We start from the raw sequence: 8,503 nt of genomic DNA, 5'->3' as shown, positions 1-8,503 counted from the left end.
TTGTACTGTTTATCGGTCTGTTTGATGAGCTACCTGGTTTACTTTGTGTTTTTGTGACAGATTTTTCGCTTTTAACCAGTCAAATACATAGCTCATCTTTGGTTAATGAACTCTATCTGTCAGTGGGTTTGCATTCTGGTCCTCATTTCAACTTATTCCACAACATGAGGCAAAACTTGACATCTTTAATCACAGCTGGTAACTTGCAGGTTTTTGCCATTTTAACATTGCGATTTTTGCAGTAAGGCTTTTGTAAAGGTATGTAATTTGACATGATCTTGACAAATCCTCCCCACAGTGCGATGTCATTCATCAATTGCTAGAAATGTAGCACAATACTTGTTTTTAACTGCTGTAGGACATTCAGAGATAGAGCCACTGCTCTGTGTATGGTTTACTTAGTGAGTCACACATACACAACAGAGGCAGTACAGATTAGACGTTTTACAGTTGTACAAAGGTTTATGTACACTGACTTCCCACTTTTAATGAAAAGCAGCATTATGTCTTGGCATACATCATTTAAGAAGTATGAGAAGTATGAGGAGTATGGTTCTAGATGGGAAAAATCATGAAAGCGATCAGAATATTTCTTTTTTTCTGTCAAATGATTGTTCTGAATGTCAAACTACATGTTTGCTCATTTCTTCTTCTTTTTTTTTTATCATTTCTGATTAAATTAAATCAAAATTACTACAATAAACTGGCAGAACTATGAAAGATCCAAATTGAAATTGTTCTTTAAAAACAATGACCAAGTTACAGTATGAGTGGCAGGCACATTTGGCCAAGGTCAGAGGTATTTGGAGTGGATACGGAAAGTATCTGAAGGGAGAGCAAACTGCTCCTCCTCCCCTCCCCCAAACCATTGTTGTGCCCCGTATCCTCTTGTGCATCCAACTTCAATTCCACTTCAGTTTTTATCAACCTTCTGCTCACCTCTCAAGGAGATAGGATTCAAACCCTGACACAAATTAGCGCCCCAGATTGACTTGATACTGCCACACCCAGGGGACATACCACAAAAAAGGAGGCCCACATTTTCCCCCCTCCTTTCATTTCAGCCTGTTTTCTATATCTCCTGCTCTTGCCCTCTATGTCCTGTGTCCTTCCATTTTTTTAAATCCTCAACTCCTCCTCCTTCACTTATATCCCCTTTCCTCATCCTGTCCATCTTCCACCTCATCTTGTGTTTCCCTGTGCGTGCCTCCTTGTCAGTCAGCTGTCTGAGTGACATTCCACCTACTCCTTCACTGTGATGGACAGACGCCGACGGGTTCTGATAGAGTAATTTGCTTATAAAAAACAGGGTAGAATAAGAAAAAAGACAGTTGTGAGGCCAAGTGATTATATTAAGAACAGAGAGGAGAGAGTGAAGCAATAGGGGAGGGTATTCCATTTCCTTTCATCACGGCGGCTGATAAATGGATCGCAGACAGTTTCCATTTACTGTGCTTTTTTTTTCTTCCCCTGACATTTTTGAAACAGAAGCCAATGGCAAGTCAGAGGGCACAACAGAAACAAGTGCCACAGAAAATCCTAACATTGTTTGATTCCACCTCATACAGTACAGCATGCACTGTAAAATAAAATCCATAAAAATACAGTACAATATACTAGAGGTGGGAATCACCACACATCCCACGATACGATATTATCACAATACTTAACGCACGATACGATATTATTGCAATTTTTAAAAATATTTTGCGATATTCAGATTCTGTACATAAAAGTGAACTTTATCAATATTCATTTTATCTAATATCAAAGTCTCACACTCAGTCTTTCTCTCATTTCAGTTTTATTGTTGACAAACTGAACGGTTTGTATTACAGTCTAGTCCAACTTAACTGAACGCAACCATCTGGTACAATTATAGCTATTCTGAACTATGAAATTTATGAAAACTATGCAGCCCATTCAGCAACTGAAGAATTTGAAAGTAAATTAAAACAAAATATAATTTTACATTAAATAAAAAAGTTTTAAACTTAATTAAAATAAAACATGTCTTAAATTAAAATAAGTAAACTGTCATGTTTATTGCTGCCAAAAAAAGTTAAACACATTTGGACAGTGAAGGAATGTCAGGATTCTTGCTCAGAAAAAGGATCAACATGCTCTGAAGTCAGAGTCCAGTCCACAAAATATCGACTTTTGCTGTCCCTGTATCGATACATTATTAGCAAACAAAATATCATGACACTACAAAGTATCGATTTTTTCCCCCACCCCTACAATATACTGTATAAATGTGAAGGATTTTTCCGTATTAGAGGTATTTTTCTGTAGTTCTCAACTACTGCAATGCATTGTGGGAGAAAGAACCCGAAAAGGAGGGAAAAGTAAGAGCAAGAGCAGCCATTGGACTTCTTTCAGACTTCATCTGGATTTTGGACTCTGAAGTTGGAGAAACTGCCTTCAAATTTCTGTGGTAAGTATTAAAACTCATGTTTTCTTTTATTAAAATAATGTTTTTCAAAAGACTCTGCATTTTTATTTAGAAAGAATTGTTAATTTATTTGTTAACTGGTTTCGGCTGGTTATTTTGCTGACTCATTTTTAAAATAATCGTTATTTAGGTTTAACATGACTTAAGCTTTCCATTTTAGTTAATGTTAAAATAATTTTTACTGTGATACTACCAGTTTTGCCCTTCAGTGGCTGAACCAGTTTTCATAAATATTATAGTTGGCTGTCTGTGGCTATGTCCACACGTACCTGGGTATTTTTGAAAACGCAGATTTTTCTATGCGTTTGCACCTTTCGCCCACACGTAAACGGCGTTTTCGGTCACTGAAAACTGAGATTTTTAAAAAACTCCTGCCAGGGTGGATATTTTCAAAAACTAATTTTTTGCGTTCACGTGTGGACGAGGTAAACGGAGAAAACGCAGTGTCAAAGGTGTGCGCATTTTTTGATGTCACACTGTGCGCCACGTTATTGTTTCGGTGAAATGAATTTCTACAATGGCGGACTTAGACAAAATACTGTTAATTTTACTCTCTGCAATTTTTAAATGCTTACATATACACACAAGGTTACTGTCCCTCCACACATACAACTCAGTTCTGCTTCTATGCGCCATCTTTGTTTACTCTTTCCCACCCAGGCTTATTGACTTCTGATTGGCCAACATTTCTACACGGTTAGGAATATATCGCCACCTGCTGCTTTGGCATGTTCCTAGCAGCGTTTTCCTTCATTTCTGCCTTTACGTGTGGGCGGGATTATTTTTTAAAACGAAAACGGAAAATCTCAGTTTTCAAAAATACCTGTGTACGTGTGGACGTAGCCCAAACCAAATGAATGGTGGTGGGGGGGGTTGAAAACGATCTGCCGGGAGTCCGCTGTTCTCGCCGGCTGTAATAATCCTCAACCTCGCTGTCTGCTATGGAGACAACGTCGGACCTCGTTTGGAAATATATGATATCTTGATAAACTGAGCAGATATTCGAAGTTTACACAGCTACATTCTCGCTTGAAAAGAACTTAAAAGTTTATTTTGTGACCCAGAAAGAGTAATATTTAAAAGTTTTTAGCCCCGCTCGTCCGCCATTGCCGCGTTTGAGTTTTGGACGAAATGCATTCTGGGATATTTAACTGTACCAAGTCCACACAAGTCACCACCGATGCATGCTCGATAAAATGGGCGGAGCGAGAATACATCCGGGACTTTTTCGCGTTCTCAGCTTGATGCGTACTTCGAATTGGAACAGTACTTGGTCTCCGACTGATGACGTATCACGAGTACACGAGAACGCAAGTACGCACAAGTATGCATATTGAGAAAGGCCCAGCCACTCACTCACTCACCCCCTCACAGCTTCTTCTTCTTCTTGGTTGGCAACCAATGTTAAGGCGCATTACCGCCCCCTGGCTCACAGCTCAGTGGACATTTAGATGAGAAAATATATATTTAACACATTTAAGGAAAATACTAACAAAATAAAAATAAACAAAATAAATGTTTATTAAGCAATTTTGATAGGCAATTGCTTAATTTTAGAAATGTTTTTGCTCTTTTTTCCTCTATAAAATAGTTGTTTTCTTTTAGAATCATTCATCTTAGCAGTAGGATTTACATGAAAAGAGAAACAAATCAAGTTTGAGTGAAAATGTACATTTTTTGCACTCTCTGGCCAACTGACTCAGTGAATCAAATGACTCAAAAAACCCGATTCACTTTGGTGAGTGACTCATTAAAACTCGATTCAGTAAAAAGAATCAAATTTACCATCACTATACTGTAAGCGCAATGCTGGTGTGCAGGGACTTTATATGCCTTGTGGGGGATGCTGACATATTATAAGCTGTTATGTCTATATCAAGCTTTTAGCCAAATATAAGCAGAGATATTTGTATCTTTCTTAAAAATTCTGATCCTTAGAGATTATTTGAGAAATGGATCAACAGCTATCACTACTTGAAGCACTCTAAGTCCTGCAGTGGAAAATCCCTTATTTCACCTTTGATCACACACTTTGGTTTTCCAGTGCAGAGCAATGGCCAAGAAAAGGAAAGACTTCCCCGAGTGAAAAAAAGGATGAAGATACAAGCTGGTGATGATCCAGAGCAGCTGGTCTCAGGGAATGAAGAAAAACCCTGATCACCTTCTCTACAGAAACAAGGTGAGTTTAATGTTGTGGTTGATTTAGTTTTTCAAGGTATGTATGTCACTTTGATTATAAACTGCTTTTGTTGCAACAGAATGCTGCTATGTGTATGCAACTCCTTTGTAGGGCTGTGTGATATGACCAAAATCTCACATCCCAATGTAAGACATATCTCTCCCGATAACAATATATATCACAAAATAGTGCATTTTCTGTAAATTCTGTGATTCTCGGGCAACTCGACTTATGTGAAGTGTTTCCAGTTGGGCGTCGTGTACCTGGAGTCGAGTGTTTTGACCGATTCATGAAACTATACATTTTTAGACATGAGTTTAAGTTCATTTTCTTTCTGAGTATTTATTACATGGCATGCTGCGAGGAAAAGCCTGTTCTAACGTTTGAGTCTAAGGATTATTTTGAGCACCTGATGGGTTTTTTTTTGCTTTTCATTCGTAAACTCTCTCGAAACTCTTTCATGTGATTCTTGTGTAGGTGGTTAAAGAGGTTTGTTGTGTTTGAGTGGTGGTGGGGACCAGTTTGTGGCATAATTTGCATAGTACAGTTTTCTGGGGCGTGTCAGACTTTTCATAGCCAAACCATGTCCATGCTACAGAGGTAGCCCCTCATTTAGCAATAAGGTCCTCGATTTGTTTTGACTGGTCCTTCTGTTTGGAGCTAGCTGGTTCTGCCTCATCCTTGCTGGCCATGCTGGTATTCTCTGTGCCTTCATCTGCGTGGTGACTGTAAGCGCCATTTATAGTTACTTGATGTTTTTATTTGAGGTCATTTGTTTGATGCATATTCTGAAATTTTATGTTTGAGAATAATGTATATCATTTCAGTTTATTTTGAAAAGTATCAACAGAAACTTGAGCTTTATTGTGAAAGGTTTATGTGGAAAATAAACAAGCGGACGGCGGAGCCACGCAATGGTTTTACCGCCATTGTTGGTAATGAAAGTACGCGTAAGAGAAGGAGAGAACTTTAAGAAATAATATAGCATCTGATATATATCGTCATATCGCACAGCCCTAATAATTTTTTTGCTTATGTTGTTTATGTTCAAGGTAAAAAAATTATAAAAATACAAACTTTTTAAAAATATCTTGTTGTTTCTCTTTTTTTTTCAGAATAAATTGCGACTAGTCTCAATGGCTGACATGGAGGAGCAACACAGCGACACATTAACCCCGACTGTTGCAGTTCCTGTATGAACTGTGCAACTCTGAAAATCCAAGGAAAAGCTGAGTGTAGTTTATTTATACTCTAACATGCAGGCTGCATTCAGGACTTTGTCACACTGGAATATGAAGAGTGGTAACAAGACTTAATAGTTAAACTTAAGTAACTTGTCTTATTATTGTCTTATTTGTTGTGATTTAGGGTCTGTGCGCACAAGCAGAGGTTTTTGTTTGTAACTGTAACCTCGTTTTCAGAGTCTTGTCTAACATTTAATGGTCGTGAAATATGGCAGACTTTTTCCTCTACTTAAACAGCTAAGAGCATATGAACACAGTGGAGAGAAAGGTGTGCATTAAGGATTTTGAACTATGATGTTTAAGTGTTGTCACTGCTGAGGATTCGTGGACACAGATCCTTATTCACTACGCTGCTGTTTACAGTTGAACTTTTCATCAGAACAAGCACTTCTAATTGTACTTTGCTCCTCACTGACAAAACAAGTCCAGTAAATACACTTTTATCTTTAAGTTTGGGACAGTAATCTGTCTTAATTCATTTTGTGTTCTAGTTATCATATGGGGAAAAGTCCTGTGGTTACCCATCCGTCCTGTTCGAATAAACCCAAAGTTCAGGAACATCTTCTTTAGATCTGTTCAGTTTTATTCATGTGGCACCACTTAAACAGTCAACAAATTTTGACTCAAGTATGTTATATTGTAAGGTAAAGAGCCCAAAGAGTTAATCTCAGACAAATGTTCACACAAATGTGAACATTTGTCTGAGATTTGTCCGTTCATTAATCAAATGTGTTTGGCTATAACTGACTACATGTGTATACTGTATCATAAGTGGACAGACAAAGGAAATAAAAAAACAAAGGAAATAAAAATGCTCAAATTTAAAAGCTTGTGAGTTATTTTGTTCATGTATCAGCTGTTTAGTCGTTTTATGACGAGATGGATGCTGTCGTTATATTTTAGTATAGTGTTTGAGTTAAGGAGAATAAAAGAATATTTAACATTAATTGTACCAATGTTGTTGAGTACGAAGCACAAATTAATTTAAAAAGTTAAAATTTTTTAATTTTTGAGCACATGGTGTTATTAGGTAGGTTGTAATTGCATAGAAATGTACGTTTAAGGATAGAAAGAACTATGTTTAATGAGTTACAGTGAAAAGAAGTGCTTGGAAATAGTAATATAAATAGAAATTTCAATTTTTCTATTAACGGAAAATATCAGTTAATAATACAGAAAACATACTGTGAATAAACGGAATTTTCCGTTTTATAGCTGAAGGAAATGTCCGTAAATAGCACAGAGAGTATACTGTAAATCTACAGAATTTTCCATTTTATCATTTATGGAAAAGTCTGACAAACTTCCGTAAAAAAACAGAAAATGTACTGGCAGAAAATTACCAGGACATTTTTTACATTGTGGGTTTATGTTCTCTGGAACGGCAGCACAAGTGGGAACTAAGCCTACAACTATGACAATGTTAGCTATGCATAGTTTACATGGATACTGAATGTTATACCTATGTTATACTATCAAAAAGACTGTCAAAAATTATCCCAGAAGGAAGTCAGATCACAATGTGCAAGTAACTTGACTGTTAAAAACCCTGACTAAACACTTGAAAGTTTCATTATTTCAAATACTGATTGTTTTAAAAAAAAAACTATAATCTTTCCACTGTTTGTGCCTCCCAATCTGCAATTGTTTTTAAATATATTTATCTTTAATCTTCATGGTGAGCTCCACTGTTGTTCACCTTTCTGTTCAAGACAACTTTTCAACCAAGCAGTGTTCTACCTGCATGTAACATAATCATAATTGGGCTATGTGGTGTTGACATTTAGTTCTGTCTGCATAAATGAAACATCCAGAATCTCTCTCTCAACAGTCAAAGACCCAAGAACACCAACTAAGGGCTATAGATTCTGCAAAAGTTGATTCTGTTCATCTGGACGTAGCGTTTTCAGTGGGAGAAACATTTCGTCACTCATCCAAGTGACTTCTTCAGGTTTCCACAATCTTATAAACAGTACATTTGCATAATGACTGAAACCAGCCCACTGAGGGAACAATGGGCTGGGAGGTCAGTTCCTGCAAGGCCCACTGATCAAAGACCACTGATCACTGGCCATGAGTACCATTCCCAGAGAGTTGGGGAATGGCTGCAGTCACAGCATAGTAAGATGGCGAAAGATGTCCCCTTAGGCCCCCTCCTCTATTCAGAGATGGTCTTTCCCTTTTCACGTAAATGGCCTCCTTGACTCCACACTCAAACCAGCGTTCCTCCCTGTCCCGATTTGCACATCCTCATCATTGAAAGAGTGTCCACTGGTCTGTAGGTGTAAACCTGCAGTCAGCTGAGAGTGAAGAAGTCACTTGGATGAGTGACGAAACGTTTCTCCCACAAAACGCTACGTCCAGATGAACAGAATCAACTTTTGGAGATTTACTTACCTGAATAATTGAGAATGCATCAAGACACTATAAATTCTGCATTATTCACCGGGGAATAATTAGTCAATTAATTATAGTGTAGTGGCGAATCTCTGTCCCAAGCTTCGAAAAAACAATTCTCCCACTTCTTAATGTGAGCTGTTCAGATTTATTTCTGACTCGTACATACAAACAAAAGATGTCACGGTCAAAAAACTATTTGCTGCTACAGCGCACATTTCCATTGCC

General features: G+C 37.5%; 1 long non-coding RNA gene across 1 annotated transcript; it reads left to right on the top strand.

Moving 5' to 3' along the window:
* Positions 1–749: 749 nt before the first annotated feature.
* LOC146504622 (uncharacterized) lies at positions 750–5,904 on the top strand. The gene is made up of 3 exons (XR_014868703.1): positions 750–2,437; positions 4,500–4,634; positions 5,750–5,904. It is a non-coding gene; the product is annotated as an uncharacterized LOC146504622 (long non-coding RNA).
* Positions 5,905–8,503: the final 2,599 nt, after the last annotated feature.

This window comes from Neolamprologus multifasciatus, chromosome 14 (genome assembly GCF_963576455.1).
Source record: "Neolamprologus multifasciatus chromosome 14, fNeoMul1.2, whole genome shotgun sequence".
NCBI classification, from domain to species: domain Eukaryota; kingdom Metazoa; phylum Chordata; class Actinopteri; order Cichliformes; family Cichlidae; genus Neolamprologus; species Neolamprologus multifasciatus.
Note: the sequence above shows the minus strand (reverse complement) of the source record. Positions and strands in the feature narration are given on the sequence as shown.